Genomic DNA, 21992 nt, shown 5'->3' on the forward strand with positions numbered 1-21992 from the left:
CTTAAGTGCTAAGAACCCCATTAGTAACATCAGCAAAAATGAACGCTCTGAACTCGCGAATTAAAAAAACAGACGTGATATAGTCATCCTCTCAGCCGATGAAGGCAACGCTACTGTTATTATGGATAAAGATTCATACAACAACAAAATCCAAAATCTGCTCAACGATGGAAGTTACTCAAAAATAAAAATGACCCTACTAATAGCCTAGCGATGAAAACCAACAAGATCATCACAAGTTCGACCTCCCTAATCGACCCAACTAAACGTCCCTCCCTAAAAACTCCTGCTGCAAGACCCCCTAGATTATATGGTCTTCCCAAGATTAATAAAGAAGGCACCCCACTTCGACCCATCGTATCCACGATCAACTCCCCTACCTATAGACTAGCCCGTTTTCTGTCAGATACCTTGCTGCATTTCACTGGCAAGACCGCCTCAGCAGTACTTAACTCAGCCCAATTGGTCTCAATGGTCAAAGACGTTGTACTGTCCCCTGACGATATCCTTGTCAGCTTCGATGTGGTCTCTTTGTTCACCAAGGTCCCAGTACCTGATACCATTGAAATAATTGAAAATTTGGTCCAACATGGACTAGACCCCGACACACCTGCACTGGTTAGGCACTGCCTCAACAATACCTACTTTACTTGGAATGGCTCCTTCTACAAACAAAATGAGGGTACCCCCATGGGATCCCCCTTATCACCCGTGATAGCCAATATTTTCATGGAGAAATTTGAATCAGACGCCATCCAGACTTCCACCCTCAGACCTTCCCTTTGGAAGAGATATGTGGATGACACTTTCGTCATTTGGCCACATGGCCTCCCAGCTCTGAACCTTTTCCTACACCACATCAATTCCAGACATCCCGCCATCAAATTCACCATGGAAGTGGAGAAAGATGGCAAGCTACCATTCTTAGATGTTCTGTTTGAGAGGAGACCTGATGGCTCATTGGGGCATTCTGTCTACAGGAAACCCACCCACACAGATTCCTACTTGAAACCTGATTCCCACCACCACCCAGCCAAAAATAATTATCTCATCAAAACTTTATTCCATAGGGCTCATTGCATTTCGGACCAACACCACATGACCAGTGAATTAAAACATGTACACCTGGCCCTCAAAAGGAATGGTTACTCTGACCGTACCATCCGCCAAGCTGTCTCTCCCTCCATCCAGAAACAACCACTTGATACTCCGGTCAAAACCATTACACTTCCATATATAGCAGGCGTTACTAAAAAGATTTCCAAAATTCTAAACAAACACATGATCCAGGTCCGGTTCAATACAGTACACAAAATTCGTGATCTGATCCCATCCGTGAAGGATGTCATTCCTGATTTACAGTATCCCGGGCTTTACAAATTGAGTTGTTCCTGCGGTGATTGCTACGTCGGTGAGACAAAGCGACATGTCTCTGACCGAATTCGCGAGCACAAAGCAGATTTGAAACACGGCAAAACGAATTCTTCTGCCGTGGCTGATCACTGTTACAACGCTGTGGGGGATCATGACATAATTTTCTCCGATACCAAGGTTCTTTGCAAACCCACGGGCTTTTATCAGAGATTTGTTCATGAAGTAATTCAGATCTACAAACACAGACACAATTTCAACTGAGAGGATGGTTTCAAATTAAGCAACCATTGAAAAGATGTTCTAAATCGAACTAAACATTAAACTAATTTCAATGGTACAGTATATTTTTCAAGTAGTGGTACCCCAAACTTTCACAGCTCTTATAAATTCCCCCTTTTCACACGATCAATAGGTAAACTCCCCCTCCCCCCTTCCCCCCCGCGCCAAACTGCAAGTCCACCGGCACGTACACCACCTCTTTCCTAAAATCCGCCAAGCAAATGCTAATTTTTATGCTAATTTCTTTGTCAGAACACCTTGTTTGCTCGCACACAGGTCCGATGTCTGAGCGTGGTTGTGTTTCGCTAAATTCTCCTGTTTGATGAGTACTAGGTGCCTCGGTGAATGTATATGCTCTAACTTTAACACAGCTATTTCTGTGACCAGTTACAAGCTAATCACTCAGCTATTTCAATGCTAAATTCGATGCTAAATCCTTTGTCAAGGGGTACCTCTGCGGATGTGTATACTTTAACTTAGCTATTTCAATGAGCCATTTCAATGCTAAATTATATGCTAATTCCTTTGTCAAGGCGCTTGGTCTTTTTCTTCTCACACAGCTTAAAGGTCGTGATCTAAGCGTGGCTTCTTCCACTCCAGCACTGTCCTCCAGACAGTCTCGTCCCTTCACCTGATGAAGGCCGCTTGTGTTGTGGCCGAAACGTCGTGATTTTTTGTTATTTTATTTTCACCTACGTGACTTTACCCAATAGAACCAAAGAGTATACTTGTGGTACTTTACGTGTTCACCAGAGGGCACACGTAACACATCCAGCGCCGGTAAAAAAAACGAATCTCTGCGGCCGATTTGCACTGCAATTCTCAATTTCTTTACGGATTTTCAAGCAACAAACTACTCCATTGACATCCCAAGCTGGCCTACACGTTTACACCGTTGAATATTTGGTAAACAGCGGTGCTGAAATAGTGAAACGCACTGCGTCCCCAAACAGTGTGCTTCAAATCGGTAACAACCACACCCATACTCTTTTGTTCTTTCGGTAAAGTCACGTAGTTAGAAATAAAATAAAACAAATCACTACGTTTTGATCGCAAAACAAGCGGTCGTTATCAGGCAAAGGAGTCAGCCTCAAAAGGCAAACTTTATAATGATATGGGGATGGGCATAGCCCAAGTGCATCAACAGCACCAGAAGCACGGGCGGTGCACGAGTGCCAATGTAGCAGCAATGCCAATGAAGCAACAATGCCAATGAAGCAACAATGCCAATGCAGCAGCAATGCCAAACGCTGGGAAATTAACTTGGAAAAATAGACTAGTACCCGGCAGATATGATGGAACAACCATCAACAGTTCAGGGTTTACCTGGTTAATAACATCCTTCCAATGATTGCTCAATTTGTATCTATCTTCTGGGTGCAAGTTATGTCTATGTTTATATATCTGTATGACTTCATGAACAAACCTTTAATAGTAGCCATAAGGTTTGCAGAGTACCTTGGTCTCGGAAAAAACAATATCATGCGAGCCCACAGCGTTATAACAATGGTCATCTACGGCAGAGGTATTGGTTCTGCCGTGTTTCAGATTTGACTCGTGCTCGCGAACATGGTCCGAGACATGTCGTTTCGTTTCCCCAATGTAACTGCTACCGCAGGTACAACTCATAAACCAGGTACAACTCAGTTAGTGGACTCCAGGATATTGTACTCTCATACTCACATGCCCTTTGGATTGCACCCTTTGGGTTGCTCTCATGCCTTTGGATTGCACCACTCTTAGATTTGACATTAACATGCTAATCTCTAACATTAATATAACCACTTCCATGCCCTCGTCGAGGAGGCCGCTCTCCTATCTTACAGGTACATGCTAATTTCTCACGTTAACATCACTAGTCCTGGCCACTTCTTTATGACCCTTGGGTTACACCCATTTCAAACCTTTTAAAACAGTCTGCCTCAGCAGTAGACCATGCTTTCCCACCTGATGATGGACGCATGTGTTGCGCCCGAAACGTCGTGATTGATTTAATTTTATACCTACGTGACTTTACTTTAGTATGCTTTATATTACGTAAAAAAGTGGGAAATTTCACCATGAAATCTTAAAGTAAAAAAAAACAAATTGACATACTTACATATGCCGGTTTTTAGGCAAAATAAGCCATATTTTTGACAGCTTTATTTTTCAACAAAAGTGCAATCCTTGGGTGTGTTAAGCCTTAATATCCGATATATTACGTAAAAAAGTGGGGAATTTTATTCATGAAGTTTTCCAGTATAAAAAAGTAAATCGGCATACTGCGCCGTTTTTAGCCAAAATAAGCCCAACTTTCACAGCTTTATTTTTCGAATAAAGTTAATTCCTCTACTGTATTTAGCCTTAGTATGCTATGTATTAGATTAAAAGTGGAAAGTTTAATGGTGAAATTTTCACAAAATGGCGGCACATGAGTGAGTGTATGATGTGTGAGTGACTCAGCGTATGATGAGTGAGTCAGTGTATGATGTGTGAGTGACTTAGCGTATACTCACTGCTGTAATCAGAGCAGGTACCACCACAGTCAGTATGCACTGCTGTGATCATAGCAGGTACCACCACAGTCAGTATGCACTGCTGTAATCATAGCAGGTATCACAACAGCAGTATGCACTGCTGTAATCATAACAGGTACCACCAGTCGGTATACACTGCTGTCGTGATAGCAGGTACCATCACAGTCGGTATACACTGCTGTCGTGATAGCAGGTATCACCACAGTCGGTATACACTGCTGTAGTGATAACAGGCACCACCACAACAGTATGCACTGCTGTAATCATAGCAGGTACCACCACAGTCAGTATGCACTGCTGTAGTGATAGCAGGTACCACCACAACAGTATGCACTGCTGTAATCATAGCAGGTACCACCACAGTCAGTATGCACTGCTGTAATCATAGCAGGTACGACCACATCAGTATGCATTACTGTAATCATAGCATGTACCACTAGAGTCAGTATGCACTGCTGTAATCATGGCAGTATTCATTAAAACAGTCAGCGATAATACAGATGATGGGCCGGTACTTATTTGAAAACGACTGAATTGGGAGCACGAGGTGCAGAGAGCGGCGTTTCTGTCACGATGGTAACGAGGGGTCGTTGTTTCTAAGCTACGGCGTTTGGAGGAGGAGTTTAAGACCAAGTAGGGCCTGGAGGAAGCTGACTCCAGGTTGGTTTCCGTAGTGTAGTGGTTTTCACGTTCGCCTCACACGCGAAAGGTCCCCGGTTCGAAACCGGGCGGAAACATAATTTTATAACCTAAAAAAGCCTTATTTTAATTTAAAGTGTCGTACAGTTAAACGATATGGAACGTATTTTCAACCGTGGGGGTTCAATGGCTTTTTGAAGATACACTTTAATACCAATCAGTTTCAAAGACAATGTATATATTTTGATTTAAATCTTTCGTGACTGCAGTGATTCATATTCTTGGTTCTTTCGGTAAAGTCACGTTGAAGGGAAACAATAAAATAATAAAATATATAAATACATATATTATCAGAGTATGTTTTTTTTTATTTTGACCACAAGTGTTGTGCTTAATGCAGACATGATTCCTTTTAAAAGGGTTTAGTTTTCTGGTCCAACACCAATGGAGACTAGGCTCTAAGAAAAGCTGTCTCGGGTGTGGACCAATCAAATTCAAGGACAGTGCATATTATTATCAGAGTTGTCTTTTTTGTTTGCATTTTGACTGCTTGTGTTGTGGTTATTGCAAACATGATGCCTTGAATAAAGGTGTCAGTTTTTTTGTGCCAGTTAAAAGGGTAAAACCTATTCCTATAGGGTTTAGTTTTTTTACAACTTAATACCTGTTTTGTTGCCAGAATAAAGGGGAAAACCCTATTCCCTAATACGCCTTAAGTTTGATGTGAATATTGTAGCAGGTTTATGGGATTGTTTGGATTACTCTATTACACTGTGGAACAAAAACATGTTCCACAGTGGGTAGTGTTATTTCCTAATTGCTTATGCCTCAAAGGTACAAAAAATGGCTATTCTACCCCACAAACTTTGCTTTTGTGACCAGGACATTGATATTTGAAATGTACCTATTTTCAATGAGAAAACGTGTACATTTGTCATTCCTTCACATAAAGTCCTGGTCACAAAAGCAAAGTTTGTGGGGTATAATAGCCATTTTCTGTACTTTTGAGGGATGAGCAATTAGAAAATAACACGTACTACCCAGGAACAAATATTTTACACATCACCAAAGAAACCTTGTTTTATTGAAAGTATATCAGATGTGCCCTGATGAAGATGACGATTTCATGATTAACCTTTGATGGAATATGCCTATGCCAGTGAAATATATTGCTTCTTCACATGTGCTATCAGTGGTTTCTGTAGTGGTGTTTAGCGAAGGGCCCCGGTTCTTAACTGAGCGGTGAACTGTGTTATGCATCACCAAACAAACTTTGTTTTATATAAAGTGCACGTAAAATGTGCCCTAACGAAGATGATGTTTTTATAATTAACCGTAGTTTGAATAGGCTTATGCCATTAAAGCATGTTCTACTTCACATGTGTTGAAAGTGATGTCCGTAGTGTAGTGGTTATCACGTTCGCCTAAAACACCACGGCCGCTAAATAACCCAACTAACATGGACGCTCGCTGAATAACCTAACCAACATGGACGATCGCTGAATAACCTAACCAACATGGACGCATGCTGAAGTCGGGTCGGTAGGTCGGGGTAATGAGACACGGCGGGCATAGATACCGCGTCGCTGTGGTGGAGTCCCTCTCGCTTCTGTGGCCACACAGCGACCCGAGCCATCACCGCGCCGCACCGCCGACTATCGACGCGAACCGCGCACCGTGGACGCGATGCCGCGGGTTGGTGCTGTATCGCCACCGTGTGGACACATGGTGCAACTGCAGTGCCACGGTGCGGTAATAGCAGCAGTGGCACTGTGCGGTGTCTTCAATGGTTCATTGCAGCCAACCGTGCTTCGGACAAACTCCAGGACGCCGTAGCATCAGCGATTTACACTAAGGGGAATGCACGGGTGGCCCCTGACAGCGAAAACATTGCTGGCGGACTGTGTTGGCCTATACTTCAAATGTCTACCAGATGGCAGACATAACCACGAATTGAATACTTATGGTACTGCAAATATCCACCAGATGGCAGACATAGCCACGAATTGAATACGTGTGGTACTTCAAATGTCCACCAGATGGGAGACGTGACCACGAATTGAATACTTGTGGTACTTTTCTAGATTTAAAGCTTTCGTGACTGCTAGGATCCATACTCTTTGGTTCTATTGGGTAAAGTCACGTAGGTGAAAATAAAATAACAAAAAATCACGACGTTTCGGCCACAACACAAGCGGCCTTCATCAGGTGAAGGGACGAGACTGTCTGGAGGACAGCGCTGGAGTGGAAGAAGCCACGCTTAGATCACGACCTTTAAGCTGTGTGAGAAGAAAAAGGCCAAGTGCTTTGACAAAGGAATTAGCATATAATTTAGCATGGAAATGGCTCATTGAAATAGCTAAGTTAAAGTATACACATCCGCAGAGGTACCCCTTGACAAAGGAATTAGCATCGAATTTAGCATTGAAATAGCTGAGTGATTAGCTTGTAACTGGTCAGAGAAATAGCTGTGTTAAAGTTAGAGCATATACATTCACCGAGGCACCTAGTACTCATCAAACAGGAGAATTTAGTGAAACACAACCACGCTCAGACATCGGACCTGTGTGCGAGCAAACAAGGTGTTCTGACAAAGAAATTAGCATAAAAATTAGCATTTGATTGGCGGATTTTAGGAAAGAGGTACGTGCCGGTGGACTTGCAGTTTGGCGCGGGGAGGGGGGGGGGGGAAAGGGGGGAGGGGGAGTTTACCTATTAATGGTGTGAAAAGGGGGAATTTATAAGAGCTGCGAAAGGTTGGGGTACCACTACTTGAAAAATATACTGTACCATTGAAATTAGTTTAATGTTTAGTTCGATTTAGAACATCTTTCCAATGGTTGCTTGATTTGAAACCATCCTCTCGGTTGAATTGCTTCATGAACAAATCTCTGATAAAAACCCGTGGGTTTGCAAATAACCTTGGCATCGGAGAAAATTATATCGTGATCCCCCACAGCGTTGTAACAGTGATCAGCCACGGCAGAAGAATTCGTTTTGCCGTGTTTCAAATCTGATTTGTGCTCACGAATTCGGTCAGAGACATGTCGCTTTGTCTCACCGATGTAGCAATCACCGCAGGAACAACTCAATTTGTAAACCCCGGGGTACTGTAAATCAGGAATGGCATCCTTCACGGATGGGATCAGATCACGAATTTTGTGTACTGTATTGAACCGGACCTGGATCTTGTGTTTGTTTAGAATTTTGGAAATATTTTTAGTAAGGCCTGCTATATATGGAAGTGTGATGGTTTTGACCGGAGTATCAAGTGGTTGTTTCTGTATGGAGGGAGAAACAGCTTGGCGGATGGTACGGTCAGAGTAGCCATTCCTTTTGAGGGCCAGGTGTACATGTTTTAATTCACTGGTCAGGTGGTGTTGGTCCGAAATGCAATGAGCCCTATGGTATAAAGTTTTTATGAGATAATTATTTTGGGCTTGGTGGTGGTGGGAATCAGGTTTCAAGTAGGAATCTGTGTGGGTGGGTTTCCTGTAGACAGAATGCCCCAATGAGCCATCAGGTCTCCTCTCAAACAGAACATCTAAGAATGGTAGCTTGCCATCTTTCTCCACTTCCATGGTGAATTTGATGGCGGGATGTCTGGAATTGATGTGGTGTAGGAAAAGGTTCAGAGCTGGGAGGCCATGTGGCCAAATGACGAAAGTGTCGTCTACATATCTCTTCCACAGGGAAGGTCTGAGGGTGGAAGTCTGGATGGCGTCTGATTCAAATTTCTCCATGAAAATATTGGCTATCACGGGTGATAAGGGGGATCCCATGGGGTACCCTCATTTTGTTTGTAGAAGGAGCCATTCCAAGTAAAGTAGGTATTGTTAAGGCAGTGCCTAACCAGTGCAGGTGTGTCGGGGTCTAGTCCATGTTGGACCAAATTTTCAATTATTTCAATGGTATCAGGTACTGGGACCTTGGTGAACAAAGAGACCACATCGAAGCTGACAAGGATATCGTCAGGGGACAGTACAATGTCTTTGACCATAGAGACCAATTGGGCTGAGTTAAGTACTGCTGAGGCGGTCTTGCCAGTGAAAGGCAGCAAGGTATCTGACAGAAAATGGGCTAGTCTATAGGTAGGGGAGTTGATCGTGGATACGATGGGTCGAAGTGGGGTGCCTTCTTTATTAATCTTGGTAAGACCATAGAATCTAGGGGGTCTTGCAGCAGAAGATTTTAGGGAGGGACGTTTAGTTGGGTCGATTAGGGAGGTCGAACTTGTGATGATCTTGTTGGTTTTTATCGCTAGGCTATTAGTAGGGTCATTTTTTATTTTTGAGTAACTTCCATCGTTGAGCAGATTCTGGATTTTGTTGTTGTATGAATCTTTATCAATAATAACAGTAGCGTTGCCTTTATCGGCTGAGAGGATGACTATATCACTTCTGTTTTTTTTAATTCGCGAGTTCAGAGTGTTCATTTTTGCTGATGTTACTAATGGGTTTCTTAGCATTCTTAAGAATGGTGGCTATTTCAGCTCTCGCAACGTCTGCTTGGATGTGTCCTATGCCTTTGAGGGCTACATCGACCTGAGAGATGATATCATCTATTGGTATGTGTTTCGGGGTGACAGCAAAATTTAGTCCCCTAGCCAGTACTGTTTTCAGATTGTCCGAAATCGGGGTGCTACTCTGATTAATGACGATTTTGTTAAAATCTAGTTTTGTTATATGTGGAACTGGGTTCTTCTTTGATAGGTGGTTGAATTTAGAAATCAGGTTAGCTTTACATTTGACTGATAGTGACTCAGCAGAAGAAGCAGTCATGTTGTCTACGTGATTCCTATCAGAAGGTGACATATTTTGTGTTAACATTAAATGAGCTTGTAGGAGAGTCCTGTCTAAAGTATCGAGTTCAAATCGGAGTAGCCTTATCCTCTCTGAGATTAAAGATAGGCTGCCTTAAGCAGAATCTGTTTAGAATTCGGAGAAGATACAGCAGCAGAAGTGAGTGTGAAAGCGCCGCGATCACAAGGTAATACCCATCTTTAATCTCAGAGACGATAAGGCTACTCCGATTTGAACTCGATACTTTAGACAGGACTCTCCTACAAGCTCATTTAATGTTAAGACAAAAAATGTCACCTTCTGATTGGAATCACGTAGACAACATGACTGCTTCTTCTGCTGAGTCACTGTCAGTCAAATGTAAAGCTAACCTGATTTCTAAATTCAACCACCTATCAAAAAAGAACCCAGTTCCACATATAACAAAACTAGATGTTAACAAAATCGTCATTAATCAGAGTAGCTCCCCGATTTCGGACAATCTGAAAACAGTACTGGCTAGGGGACTAAATTTTGCTGTCACCCCAAAACACATACCAATAGATGATATCATCTCTCAGGTCGATGTAGCCCTCAAAGGCGTAGGACACATCCAAGCAGACGTTGCGAGAGCTGAAATAGCCACTATTCTTAAGTGCTAAGAACCCCATTAGTAACATCAGCAAAAATGAACGCTCTGAACTCGCGAATTAAAAAAACAGACGTGATATAGTCATCCTCTCAGCCGATGAAGGCAACGCTACTGTTATTATGGATAAAGATTCATACAACAACAAAATCCAAAATCTGCTCAACGATGGAAGTTACTCAAAAATAAAAATGACCCTACTAATAGCCTAGCGATGAAAACCAACAAGATCATCACAAGTTCGACCTCCCTAATCGACCCAACTAAACGTCCCTCCCTAAAAACTCCTGCTGCAAGACCCCCTAGATTATATGGTCTTCCCAAGATTAATAAAGAAGGCACCCCACTTCGACCCATCGTATCCACGATCAACTCCCCTACCTATAGACTAGCCCGTTTTCTGTCAGATACCTTGCTGCATTTCACTGGCAAGACCGCCTCAGCAGTACTTAACTCAGCCCAATTGGTCTCAATGGTCAAAGACGTTGTACTGTCCCCTGACGATATCCTTGTCAGCTTCGATGTGGTCTCTTTGTTCACCAAGGTCCCAGTACCTGATACCATTGAAATAATTGAAAATTTGGTCCAACATGGACTAGACCCCGACACACCTGCACTGGTTAGGCACTGCCTCAACAATACCTACTTTACTTGGAATGGCTCCTTCTACAAACAAAATGAGGGTACCCCCATGGGATCCCCCTTATCACCCGTGATAGCCAATATTTTCATGGAGAAATTTGAATCAGACGCCATCCAGACTTCCACCCTCAGACCTTCCCTTTGGAAGAGATATGTGGATGACACTTTCGTCATTTGGCCACATGGCCTCCCAGCTCTGAACCTTTTCCTACACCACATCAATTCCAGACATCCCGCCATCAAATTCACCATGGAAGTGGAGAAAGATGGCAAGCTACCATTCTTAGATGTTCTGTTTGAGAGGAGACCTGATGGCTCATTGGGGCATTCTGTCTACAGGAAACCCACCCACACAGATTCCTACTTGAAACCTGATTCCCACCACCACCCAGCCAAAAATAATTATCTCATCAAAACTTTATTCCATAGGGCTCATTGCATTTCGGACCAACACCACATGACCAGTGAATTAAAACATGTACACCTGGCCCTCAAAAGGAATGGTTACTCTGACCGTACCATCCGCCAAGCTGTCTCTCCCTCCATCCAGAAACAACCACTTGATACTCCGGTCAAAACCATTACACTTCCATATATAGCAGGCGTTACTAAAAAGATTTCCAAAATTCTAAACAAACACATGATCCAGGTCCGGTTCAATACAGTACACAAAATTCGTGATCTGATCCCATCCGTGAAGGATGTCATTCCTGATTTACAGTATCCCGGGCTTTACAAATTGAGTTGTTCCTGCGGTGATTGCTACGTCGGTGAGACAAAGCGACATGTCTCTGACCGAATTCGCGAGCACAAAGCAGATTTGAAACACGGCAAAACGAATTCTTCTGCCGTGGCTGATCACTGTTACAACGCTGTGGGGGATCATGACATAATTTTCTCCGATACCAAGGTTCTTTGCAAACCCACGGGCTTTTATCAGAGATTTGTTCATGAAGTAATTCAGATCTACAAACACAGACACAATTTCAACTGAGAGGATGGTTTCAAATTAAGCAACCATTGAAAAGATGTTCTAAATCGAACTAAACATTAAACTAATTTCAATGGTACAGTATATTTTTCAAGTAGTGGTACCCCAAACTTTCACAGCTCTTATAAATTCCCCCTTTTCACACGATCAATAGGTAAACTCCCCCTCCCCCCTTCCCCCCCGCGCCAAACTGCAAGTCCACCGGCACGTACACCACCTCTTTCCTAAAATCCGCCAAGCAAATGCTAATTTTTATGCTAATTTCTTTGTCAGAACACCTTGTTTGCTCGCACACAGGTCCGATGTCTGAGCGTGGTTGTGTTTCGCTAAATTCTCCTGTTTGATGAGTACTAGGTGCCTCGGTGAATGTATATGCTCTAACTTTAACACAGCTATTTCTGTGACCAGTTACAAGCTAATCACTCAGCTATTTCAATGCTAAATTCGATGCTAAATCCTTTGTCAAGGGGTACCTCTGCGGATGTGTATACTTTAACTTAGCTATTTCAATGAGCCATTTCAATGCTAAATTATATGCTAATTCCTTTGTCAAGGCGCTTGGTCTTTTTCTTCTCACACAGCTTAAAGGTCGTGATCTAAGCGTGGCTTCTTCCACTCCAGTACTGTCCTCCAGACAGTCTCGTCCCTTCACCTGATGAAGGCCGCTTGTGTTGTGGCCGAAACGTCGTGATTTTTTGTTATTTTATTTTCACCTACGTGACTTTACCCAATAGAACCAAAGAGTATACTTGTGGTACTTTACGTGTTCACCAGAGGGCACACGTAACACATCCAGCGCTGGTAAAAAAAACGAATCTCTGCGGCCGATTTGCACTGCAATTCTCAATTTCTTTACGGATTTTCAAGCAACAAACTACTCCATTGACATCCCAAGCTGGCCTACACGTTTACACCGTTGAATATTTGGTAAACAGCGGTGCTGAAATAGTGAAACGCACTGCGTCCCCAAACAGTGTGCTTCAAATCGGTAACAACCACACCCATACTCTTTTGTTCTTTCGGTAAAGTCACGTAGTTAGAAATAAAATAAAACAAATCACTACGTTTTGATCGCAAAACAAGCGGTCGTTATCAGGCAAAGGAGTCAGCCTCAAAAGGCAAACTTTATAATGATATGGGGATGGGCATAGCCCAAGTGCATCAACAGCACCAGAAGCACGGGCGGTGCACGAGTGCCAATGTAGCAGCAATGCCAATGAAGCAACAATGCCAATGAAGCAACAATGCCAATGCAGCAGCAATGCCAAACGCTGGGAAATTAACTTGGAAAAATAGACTAGTACCCGGCAGATATGATGGAACAACCATCAACAGTTCAGGGTTTACCTGGTTAATAACATCCTTCCAATGATTGCTCAATTTGTATCTATCTTCTGGGTGCAAGTTATGTCTATGTTTATATATCTGTATGACTTCATGAACAAACCTTTAATAGTAGCCATAAGGTTTGCAGAGTACCTTGGTCTCGGAAAAAACAATATCATGCGAGCCCACAGCGTTATAACAATGGTCATCTACGGCAGAGGTATTGGTTCTGCCGTGTTTCAGATTTGACTCGTGCTCGCGAACATGGTCCGAGACATGTCGTTTCGTTTCCCCAATGTAACTGCTACCGCAGGTACAACTCATAAACCAGGTACAACTCAGTTAGTGGACTCCAGGATATTGTACTCTCATACTCACATGCCCTTTGGATTGCACCCTTTGGGTTGCTCTCATGCCTTTGGATTGCACCACTCTTAGATTTGACATTAACATGCTAATCTCTAACATTAATATAACCACTTCCATGCCCTCGTCGAGGAGGCCGCTCTCCTATCTTACAGGTACATGCTAATTTCTCACGTTAACATCACTAGTCCTGGCCACTTCTTTATGACCCTTGGGTTACACCCATTTCAAACCTTTTAAAACAGTCTGCCTCAGCAGTAGACCATGCTTTCCCACCTGATGATGGACGCATGTGTTGCGCCCGAAACGTCGTGATTGATTTAATTTTATACCTACGTGACTTTACTTTAGTATGCTTTATATTACGTAAAAAAGTGGGAAATTTCACCATGAAATCTTAAAGTAAAAAAAAACAAATTGACATACTTACATATGCCGGTTTTTAGGCAAAATAAGCCATATTTTTGACAGCTTTATTTTTCAACAAAAGTGCAATCCTTGGGTGTGTTAAGCCTTAATATCCGATATATTACGTAAAAAAGTGGGGAATTTTATTCATGAAGTTTTCCAGTATAAAAAAGTAAATCGGCATACTGCGCCGTTTTTAGCCAAAATAAGCCCAACTTTCACAGCTTTATTTTTCGAATAAAGTTAATTCCTCTACTGTATTTAGCCTTAGTATGCTATGTATTAGATTAAAAGTGGAAAGTTTAATGGTGAAATTTTCACAAAATGGCGGCACATGAGTGAGTGTATGATGTGTGAGTGACTCAGCGTATGATGAGTGAGTCAGTGTATGATGTGTGAGTGACTTAGCGTATACTCACTGCTGTAATCAGAGCAGGTACCACCACAGTCAGTATGCACTGCTGTGATCATAGCAGGTACCACCACAGTCAGTATGCACTGCTGTAATCATAGCAGGTATCACAACAGCAGTATGCACTGCTGTAATCATAACAGGTACCACCAGTCGGTATACACTGCTGTCGTGATAGCAGGTACCATCACAGTCGGTATACACTGCTGTCGTGATAGCAGGTATCACCACAGTCGGTATACACTGCTGTAGTGATAACAGGCACCACCACAACAGTATGCACTGCTGTAATCATAGCAGGTACCACCACAGTCAGTATGCACTGCTGTAGTGATAGCAGGTACCACCACAACAGTATGCACTGCTGTAATCATAGCAGGTACCACCACAGTCAGTATGCACTGCTGTAATCATAGCAGGTACGACCACATCAGTATGCATTACTGTAATCATAGCATGTACCACTAGAGTCAGTATGCACTGCTGTAATCATGGCAGTATTCATTAAAACAGTCAGCGATAATACAGATGATGGGCCGGTACTTATTTGAAAACGACTGAATTGGGAGCACGAGGTGCAGAGAGCGGCGTTTCTGTCACGATGGTAACGAGGGGTCGTTGTTTCTAAGCTACGGCGTTTGGAGGAGGAGTTTAAGACCAAGTAGGGCCTGGAGGAAGCTGACTCCAGGTTGGTTTCCGTAGTGTAGTGGTTTTCACGTTCGCCTCACACGCGAAAGGTCCCCGGTTCGAAACCGGGCGGAAACATAATTTTATAACCTAAAAAAGCCTTATTTTAATTTAAAGTGTCGTACAGTTAAACGATATGGAACGTATTTTCAACCGTGGGGGTTCAATGGCTTTTTGAAGATACACTTTAATACCAATCAGTTTCAAAGACAATGTATATATTTTGATTTAAATCTTTCGTGACTGCAGTGATTCATATTCTTGGTTCTTTCGGTAAAGTCACGTTGAAGGGAAACAATAAAATAATAAAATATATAAATACATATATTATCAGAGTATGTTTTTTTTATTTTGACCACAAGTGTTGTGCTTAATGCAGACATGATTCCTTTTTAAAGGGTTTAGTTTTCTGGTCCAACACCAATGGAGACTAGGCTCTAAGAAAAGCTGTCTCGGGTGTGGACCAATCAAATTCAAGGACAGTGCATATTATTATCAGAGTTGTCTTTTTTGTTTGCATTTTGACTGCTTGTGTTGTGGTTATTGCAAACATGATGCCTTGAATAAAGGTGTCAGTTTTTTTGTGCCAGTTAAAAGGGTAAAACCTATTCCTATAGGGTTTAGTTTTTTTACAACTTAATACCTGTTTTGTTGCCAGAATAAAGGGGAAAACCCTATTCCCTAATACGCCTTAAGTTTGATGTGAATATTGTAGCAGGTTTATGGGATTGTTTGGATTACTCTATTACACTGTGGAACAAAAACATGTTCCACAGTGGGTAGTGTTATTTCCTAATTGCTTATGCCTCAAAGGTACAAAAAATGGCTATTCTACCCCACAAACTTTGCTTTTGTGACCAGGACATTGATATTTGAAATGTACCTATTTTCAATGAGAAAACGTGTACATTTGTCATTCCTTCACATAAAGTCCTGGTCACAAAAGCAAAGTTTGTGGGGTATAATAGCCATTTTCTGTACTTTTGAGGGATGAGCAATTAGAAAATAACACGTACTACCCAGGAACAAATATTTTACACATCACCAAAGAAACCTTGTTTTATTGAAAGTATATCAGATGTGCCCTGATGAAGATGACGATTTCATGATTAACCTTTGATGGAATATGCCTATGCCAGTGAAATATATTGCTTCTTCACATGTGCTATCAGTGGTTTCTGTAGTGGTGTTTAGCGAAGGGCCCCGGTTCTTAACTGAGCGGTGAACTGTGTTATGCATCACCAAACAAACTTTGTTTTATATAAAGTGCACGTAAAATGTGCCCTAACGAAGATGATGTTTTTATAATTAACCGTAGTTTGAATAGGCTTATGCCATTAAAGCATGTTCTACTTCACATGTGTTGAAAGTGATGTCCGTAGTGTAGTGGTTATCACGTTCGCCTAAAACACCACGGCCGCTAAATAACCCAACTAACATGGACGCTCGCTGAATAACCTAACCAACATGGACGCTCGCTGAATAACCTAACCAACATGGACGCGTGCTGAAGTCGGGTCGGTAGGTCGGGGTAATGAGACACGGCGGGCATAGACACCGCGTCGCTGTGGTGGAGTCCCTCTCGCTTCTGTGGCCACACAGCGACCCGAGCCATCACCGCGCCGCACCGCCGACTATCGACGCGAATCGCGCACCGTGGACGCGGTGCCGCGGGTTGGTGCTGTATCGCCACCGTGTGGACACATGGTGCAACTGCAGTGCCACGGTGCGGTAATAGCAGCAGTGGCACTGTGCGGTGTCTTCAATGGTTCATTGCAGCCAACCGTTCTTCGGATAAACTCCCGGACGCCGTAGCATCAGCGATTTACACTACGGGGAATGCGCGGGTGGCCCCAGACAGCGAAAACATTGCTGGCGGACTGTGTTGGCCTATACTTCAAATGTCCACCAGATGGCAGACATAACCACGAATTGAATACTTATGGTACTGCAAATATCCACCAGATGGCAGACATAGCCACGAATTGAATACGTGAGGTACTTCAAATGTCCACCGGATGGGAGACGTGACCACGAATTGAATACTTGTGGTACTTTTCTAGATTTAAAGCTTTCGTGACTGCTAGGATCCATACTCTTTGGTTCTATTGGGTAAAGTCACGTAGGTGAAAATAAAATAACAAAAAATCACGACGTTTCGGTCACAACACAAGCGGCCTTCATCAGGTGAAGGGACGAGACTGTCTGGAGGACAGCGCTGGAGTGAAAGAAGCCACGCTTAGATCACGACCTTTAAGCTGTGTGAGAAGAAAAAGACCAAGCGCCTTGACAAAGGAATTAGCATATCATTTAGCATTGAAATGGCTCATTGAAATAGCTAAGTTAAAGTATACACATCCGCACAAGTACCCCTTGACAAAGGAATTAGCATCGAATTTAGCATTGAAATAGCTGAGTGATTAGCTTGTAACTGGTCAGAGAAATAGCTGTGTTAAAGTTAGAGCATATACATTCACCGAGGCACCTAGTACTCATCAAACAGGAGAATTTAGTTAAACACAACCACGCTCAGACATCGGACCTGTGTGCGAGCAAACAAGGTGTTCTGACAAAGAAATTAGCATAAAAATTTGCATTTGATTGGCGGATTTTAGGAAAGAGGTACGTGCCGGTGGACTTGCAGTTTGGCGCGGGGAGGGGGGGGGGGGAAAGGGGGGAGGGGGAGTTTACCTATTAATGGTGTGAAAAGGGGGAATTTATAAGAGCCGCGAAAGGTTGGGGTACCACTACTTGAAAAATATACTGTACCATTGAAATTAGTTTAATGTTTAGTTCGATTTAGAACATCTTTCCAATGGTTGCTTAATTTGAAACCATCCTCTCGGTTGAATTGCTTCATGAACAAATCTCTGATAAAAGCCCGTGGGTTTGCAAATAACCTTGGCATCGGAGAAAATTATATCGTGATCCCCCACAGCGTTGTAACAGTGATCAGCCACGGCAGAAGAATTCGTTTTGCCTTGTTTCAAATCTGATTTGTGCTCACCAATTCGGTCAGAGACATGTCGCTTTGTCTCACCGATGTAGCAATCACCGCAGGAACAACTCAATTTGTAAACCCCGGGGTACTGTAAATCAGGTATGGCATCCTTCACGGATGGGATCAGATCACGAATTTTGTGTACTGTATTGAACCGGACCTGGATCTTGTGTTTGTTTAGAATTTTGGAAATCTTTTTAGTAACGCCTGCTATATATGGAAGTGTGATGGTTTTGACCGGAGTATCAAGTGGTTGTTTCTGTATGGAGGGAGAAACAGCTTGGCGGATGGTACGGTCAGAGTAGCCATTCCTTTTGAGGGCCAGGTGTACATGTTTTAATTCACTGGTCAGGTGGTGTTGGTCCGAAATGCAATGAGCCCTATGGTATAAAGTTTTCATGAGATAATTATTTTGTGCTTGGTGGTGGTGGGAATCAGGTTTCAAGTAGGAATCTGTGTGGGTGGGTTTCCTGTAGACAGAATGCCCCAATGAGCCATCAGGTCTCCTCTCAAACAGAACATCTAAGAATGGTAGCTTGCCATCTTTCTCCACTTCCATGGTGAATTTGATGGCGGGATGTCTGGAATTGATGTGGTGTAGGAAAAGGTTCAGAGCTGGGAGGCCATGTGGCCAAATGACGAAAGTGTCGTCTACATATCTCTTCCACAGGGAAGGTTTGAGGGTGGAAGTCTGGATGGCGTCTGATTCAAATTTCTCCATGAAAATATTGGCTATCACGGGTGATAAGGGGGATCCCATGGGGGTACCCACATTTTGTTTGTAGAAGGAGCCATTCCAAGTAAAGTAGGTATTGTTAAGGCAGTGCCTAACCAGTGCAGGTGTGTCGGGGTCTAGTCCATGTTGGACCAAATTTTCAATTATTTCAATGGTATCAGGTACTGGGACCTTGGTGAACAAAGAGACCAGATCGAAGCTGACAAGGATATCGTCAGGGGACAGTACAACGTCTTTGACCATAGAGACAAATTGGGCTGAGTTAAGTACTGCTGAGGCGGTCTTGCCAGTGAAAGGCAGCAAGGTATCTGACAGAAAACGGGCTAGTCTATAGGTAGGGGAGTTGATCGTGGATACGATGGGTCGAAGTGGGGTGCCTTCTTTATTAATCTTGGGAAGACCATAGAATCTAGGGGGTCTTGCAGCAGAAGATTTTAGGGAGGGACGTTTAGTTGGGTCGATTAGGGAGGTCGAACTTGTGATGATCTTGTTGGTTTTTATCGCTAGGCTATTAGTAGGGTCATTTTTTTATTTTTGAGTAACTTCCATCGTTGAGCAGATTCGGGATTTTTTTGTTGTATGAATCTTTATCAATAATAACAGTAGCGTTGCCTTTATCGGCTGAGAGGATGACTATATCACTTCTGTTTTTTTTTTATTCGCGAGTTCAGAGTGTTCATTTTTGCTGATGTTACTAATGGGTTTCTTAGCATTCTTAAGAATAGTGGCTATTTCAGCTCTCGCAACGTCTGCTTGGATGTGTCCTACGCCTTTGAGGGTTACATCGACCTGAGAGATGATATCATCTATTGGTATGTGTTTTGGGGTGACAGCAAAATTTAGTCCCCTAGCCAGTACTGTTTTCAGATTGTCCGAAATCGGGGTGCTACTCTGATTAATGACGATTTTGTTAACATCTAGTTTTGTTATATGTGGAACTGGGTTCTTCTTTGATAGGTGGTTGAATTTAGAAATCAGGTTAGCTTTACATTTGACTGACAGTGACTCAGCAGAAGAAGCAGTCATGTTGTCTACGTGATTCCCATCAGAAGGTGACATTTTTGTGTTAACATTAAATGAGCTTGTAGGAGAGTCCTGTCTAAAGTATCGAGTTCAAATCGGAGTAGCCTTATCCTCTCTGAGATTAAAGATAGGCTGGCCTTAAGCAGAATCTGTTTAGAATTCGGTGAAGATACAACAGCAGAAGTGAGTGTGAAAGCACCGCGATCACAAGGTAATACCCATCGCTTTCACACTCACTTCTGCTGCTGTATCTTCTCCGAATTCTAAACAGATTCTGCTTAAGGCCAGCCTATATTTAATCTCAGAGAGGATAAGGCTACTCCGATTTGAACTCGATACTTTAGACAGAACTCTCCTACAAGCTCATTTAATGTTAAGACAAAAATGTCACCTTCTGATTGGAATCACGTAGACAACATGACTGCTTCTTCTGCTGAGTCACTGTCAGTCAAATGTAAAGCTAACCTGATTTCTAAATTCAACCACCTATCAAAAAAGAACCCAGTTCCACATATAACAAAACTAGATGTTAACAGTATCGTCATTAATCAGAGTAGCACCCCGATTTCGGACAATCTGAAAACAGTACTGGCTAGGGGACTAAATTTTGCTGTCACCCCAAAACGCATACCAATAGATGATATCACATCTCAGGTCGATGTAGCCCTCAAAGGCGTAGGACACATCCAAGCAGACGTTGCGAGAGCTGAAATAGCCACTATTCTTAAGTGCTAAGAACCCCATTAGTAACATCAGCAAAAATGAACGCTCTGAACTCGCGAATTAAAAAAAAACAGACGTGATATAGTCATCCTCTCAGCCGATAAAGGCAACGCTACTGTTATTATGGATAAAGATTCATACAACAACAAAATCCAAAATCTGCTCAACGATGTAAGTTACTCAAAAATAAAAATGACCCTACTAATAGCCTAGCGATGAAAACCAACAAGATCATCACAAGTTCGACCTCCCTAATCGACCCAACTAAACGTCCCTCCCTAAAATCTTCTGCTGCAAGACCCCCTAGATTCTATGGTCTTCCCAAGATTAATAAAGAAGGCACCCCACTTCGACCCATCGTATCCACGATCAACTCCGCCACCTATAGACTAGCCCGTTTTCTGTCAGATACCTTGCTGCCTTTCACTGGCAAGACCGCCTCAGCAGTACTTAACTCAGCCCAATTGCTCTCTATGGTCAAAGACGTTGTACTGTCCCCTGACGATATCCTTGTCAGCTTCGATCTGGTCTCTTTGTTCACCAAGGTCCCAGTACCTGATACCATTGAAATAATTGAAAATTTGGTCCAACATGGACTAGACCCCGACACACCTGCACTGGTTAGGCACTGCCTTAACAATACCTTCTTTACTTGGAATTGCTCCTTCTACAAACAAAATGAGGGTACCCCCATGGGATCCCCCTTATCACCAGTGATAGCCAATATTTTCATGGAGAAATTTGAATCAGACGCCATCCAGACTTCCACCCTCAGACCTTCCCTGTGGAAGAGATATGTGGATGACACTTTCGTCATTTGGCCACATGGCCTCCCAGCTCTGAACCTTTTCCTACACCACATCAATTCCAGACATCCCGCCATCAAATTCACCATGGAAGTGGAGAAAGATGGCAAGCTACCATTCTTAGATGTTCTGTTTGAGAGGAGACCTGATGGCTCATTGGGGCATTCTGTCTACAGGAAACCCACCCACACAGATTCCTACTTGAAACCTGATTCCCACCACCACCCAGCCCAAAATAATTCTCTCATGAAAACTTTATTCCATAGGGCTCATTGCATTTCGGACCAACACCACATGACCAGTGAATTAAAACATGTACACCTGGCCCTCAAAAGGAATGGTTACTCTGACCGTACCATCCGCCAAGCTGTCTCTCCCTCCATACAGAAACAACCACTTGATACTCCGGTCAAAACCATTACACTTCCATATATATCAGGCGTTACTAAAAAGATTTCCAAAATTCTAAACAAACACAAGATCCAAGTCCGGTTCAATACAGTACACAAAATTCGTGATCTGATCCCATCCGTGAAGGATGTAATTCCTGAATTACAGTATCCCGGGGTTTACAAATTGAGTTGTTCCTGCGGTGATTGCTACATCGGTGAGACAAAGCGACATGTCTCT

The 21992-nt window shown here is 42.9% G+C and overlaps 2 non-coding genes across 2 annotated transcripts; both read left to right on the forward strand.

Annotated features, from left to right (window-relative positions):
• Positions 1-4836: 4836 nt before the first annotated feature.
• TRNAV-CAC (transfer RNA valine (anticodon CAC)) lies at positions 4837-4909 on the forward strand. Its single transcript has one exon. It is a non-coding gene; the product is annotated as a tRNA-Val (tRNA).
• A 10169-nt stretch (positions 4910-15078) lies between these two features.
• Positions 15079-15151, forward strand: TRNAV-CAC (transfer RNA valine (anticodon CAC)). The gene has a single exon. It is a non-coding gene; the product is annotated as a tRNA-Val (tRNA).
• Positions 15152-21992: the final 6841 nt, after the last annotated feature.

The sequence above is a fragment of the Petromyzon marinus genome, chromosome 37 (genome assembly GCF_048934315.1).
Source record: "Petromyzon marinus isolate PM22_M1 ecotype Great Lakes invasive population chromosome 37, UKy_Petmar_22M1.pri1.0, whole genome shotgun sequence".
In the NCBI taxonomy this organism is placed as follows: Eukaryota; Metazoa; Chordata; class Hyperoartia; order Petromyzontiformes; family Petromyzontidae; genus Petromyzon; species Petromyzon marinus.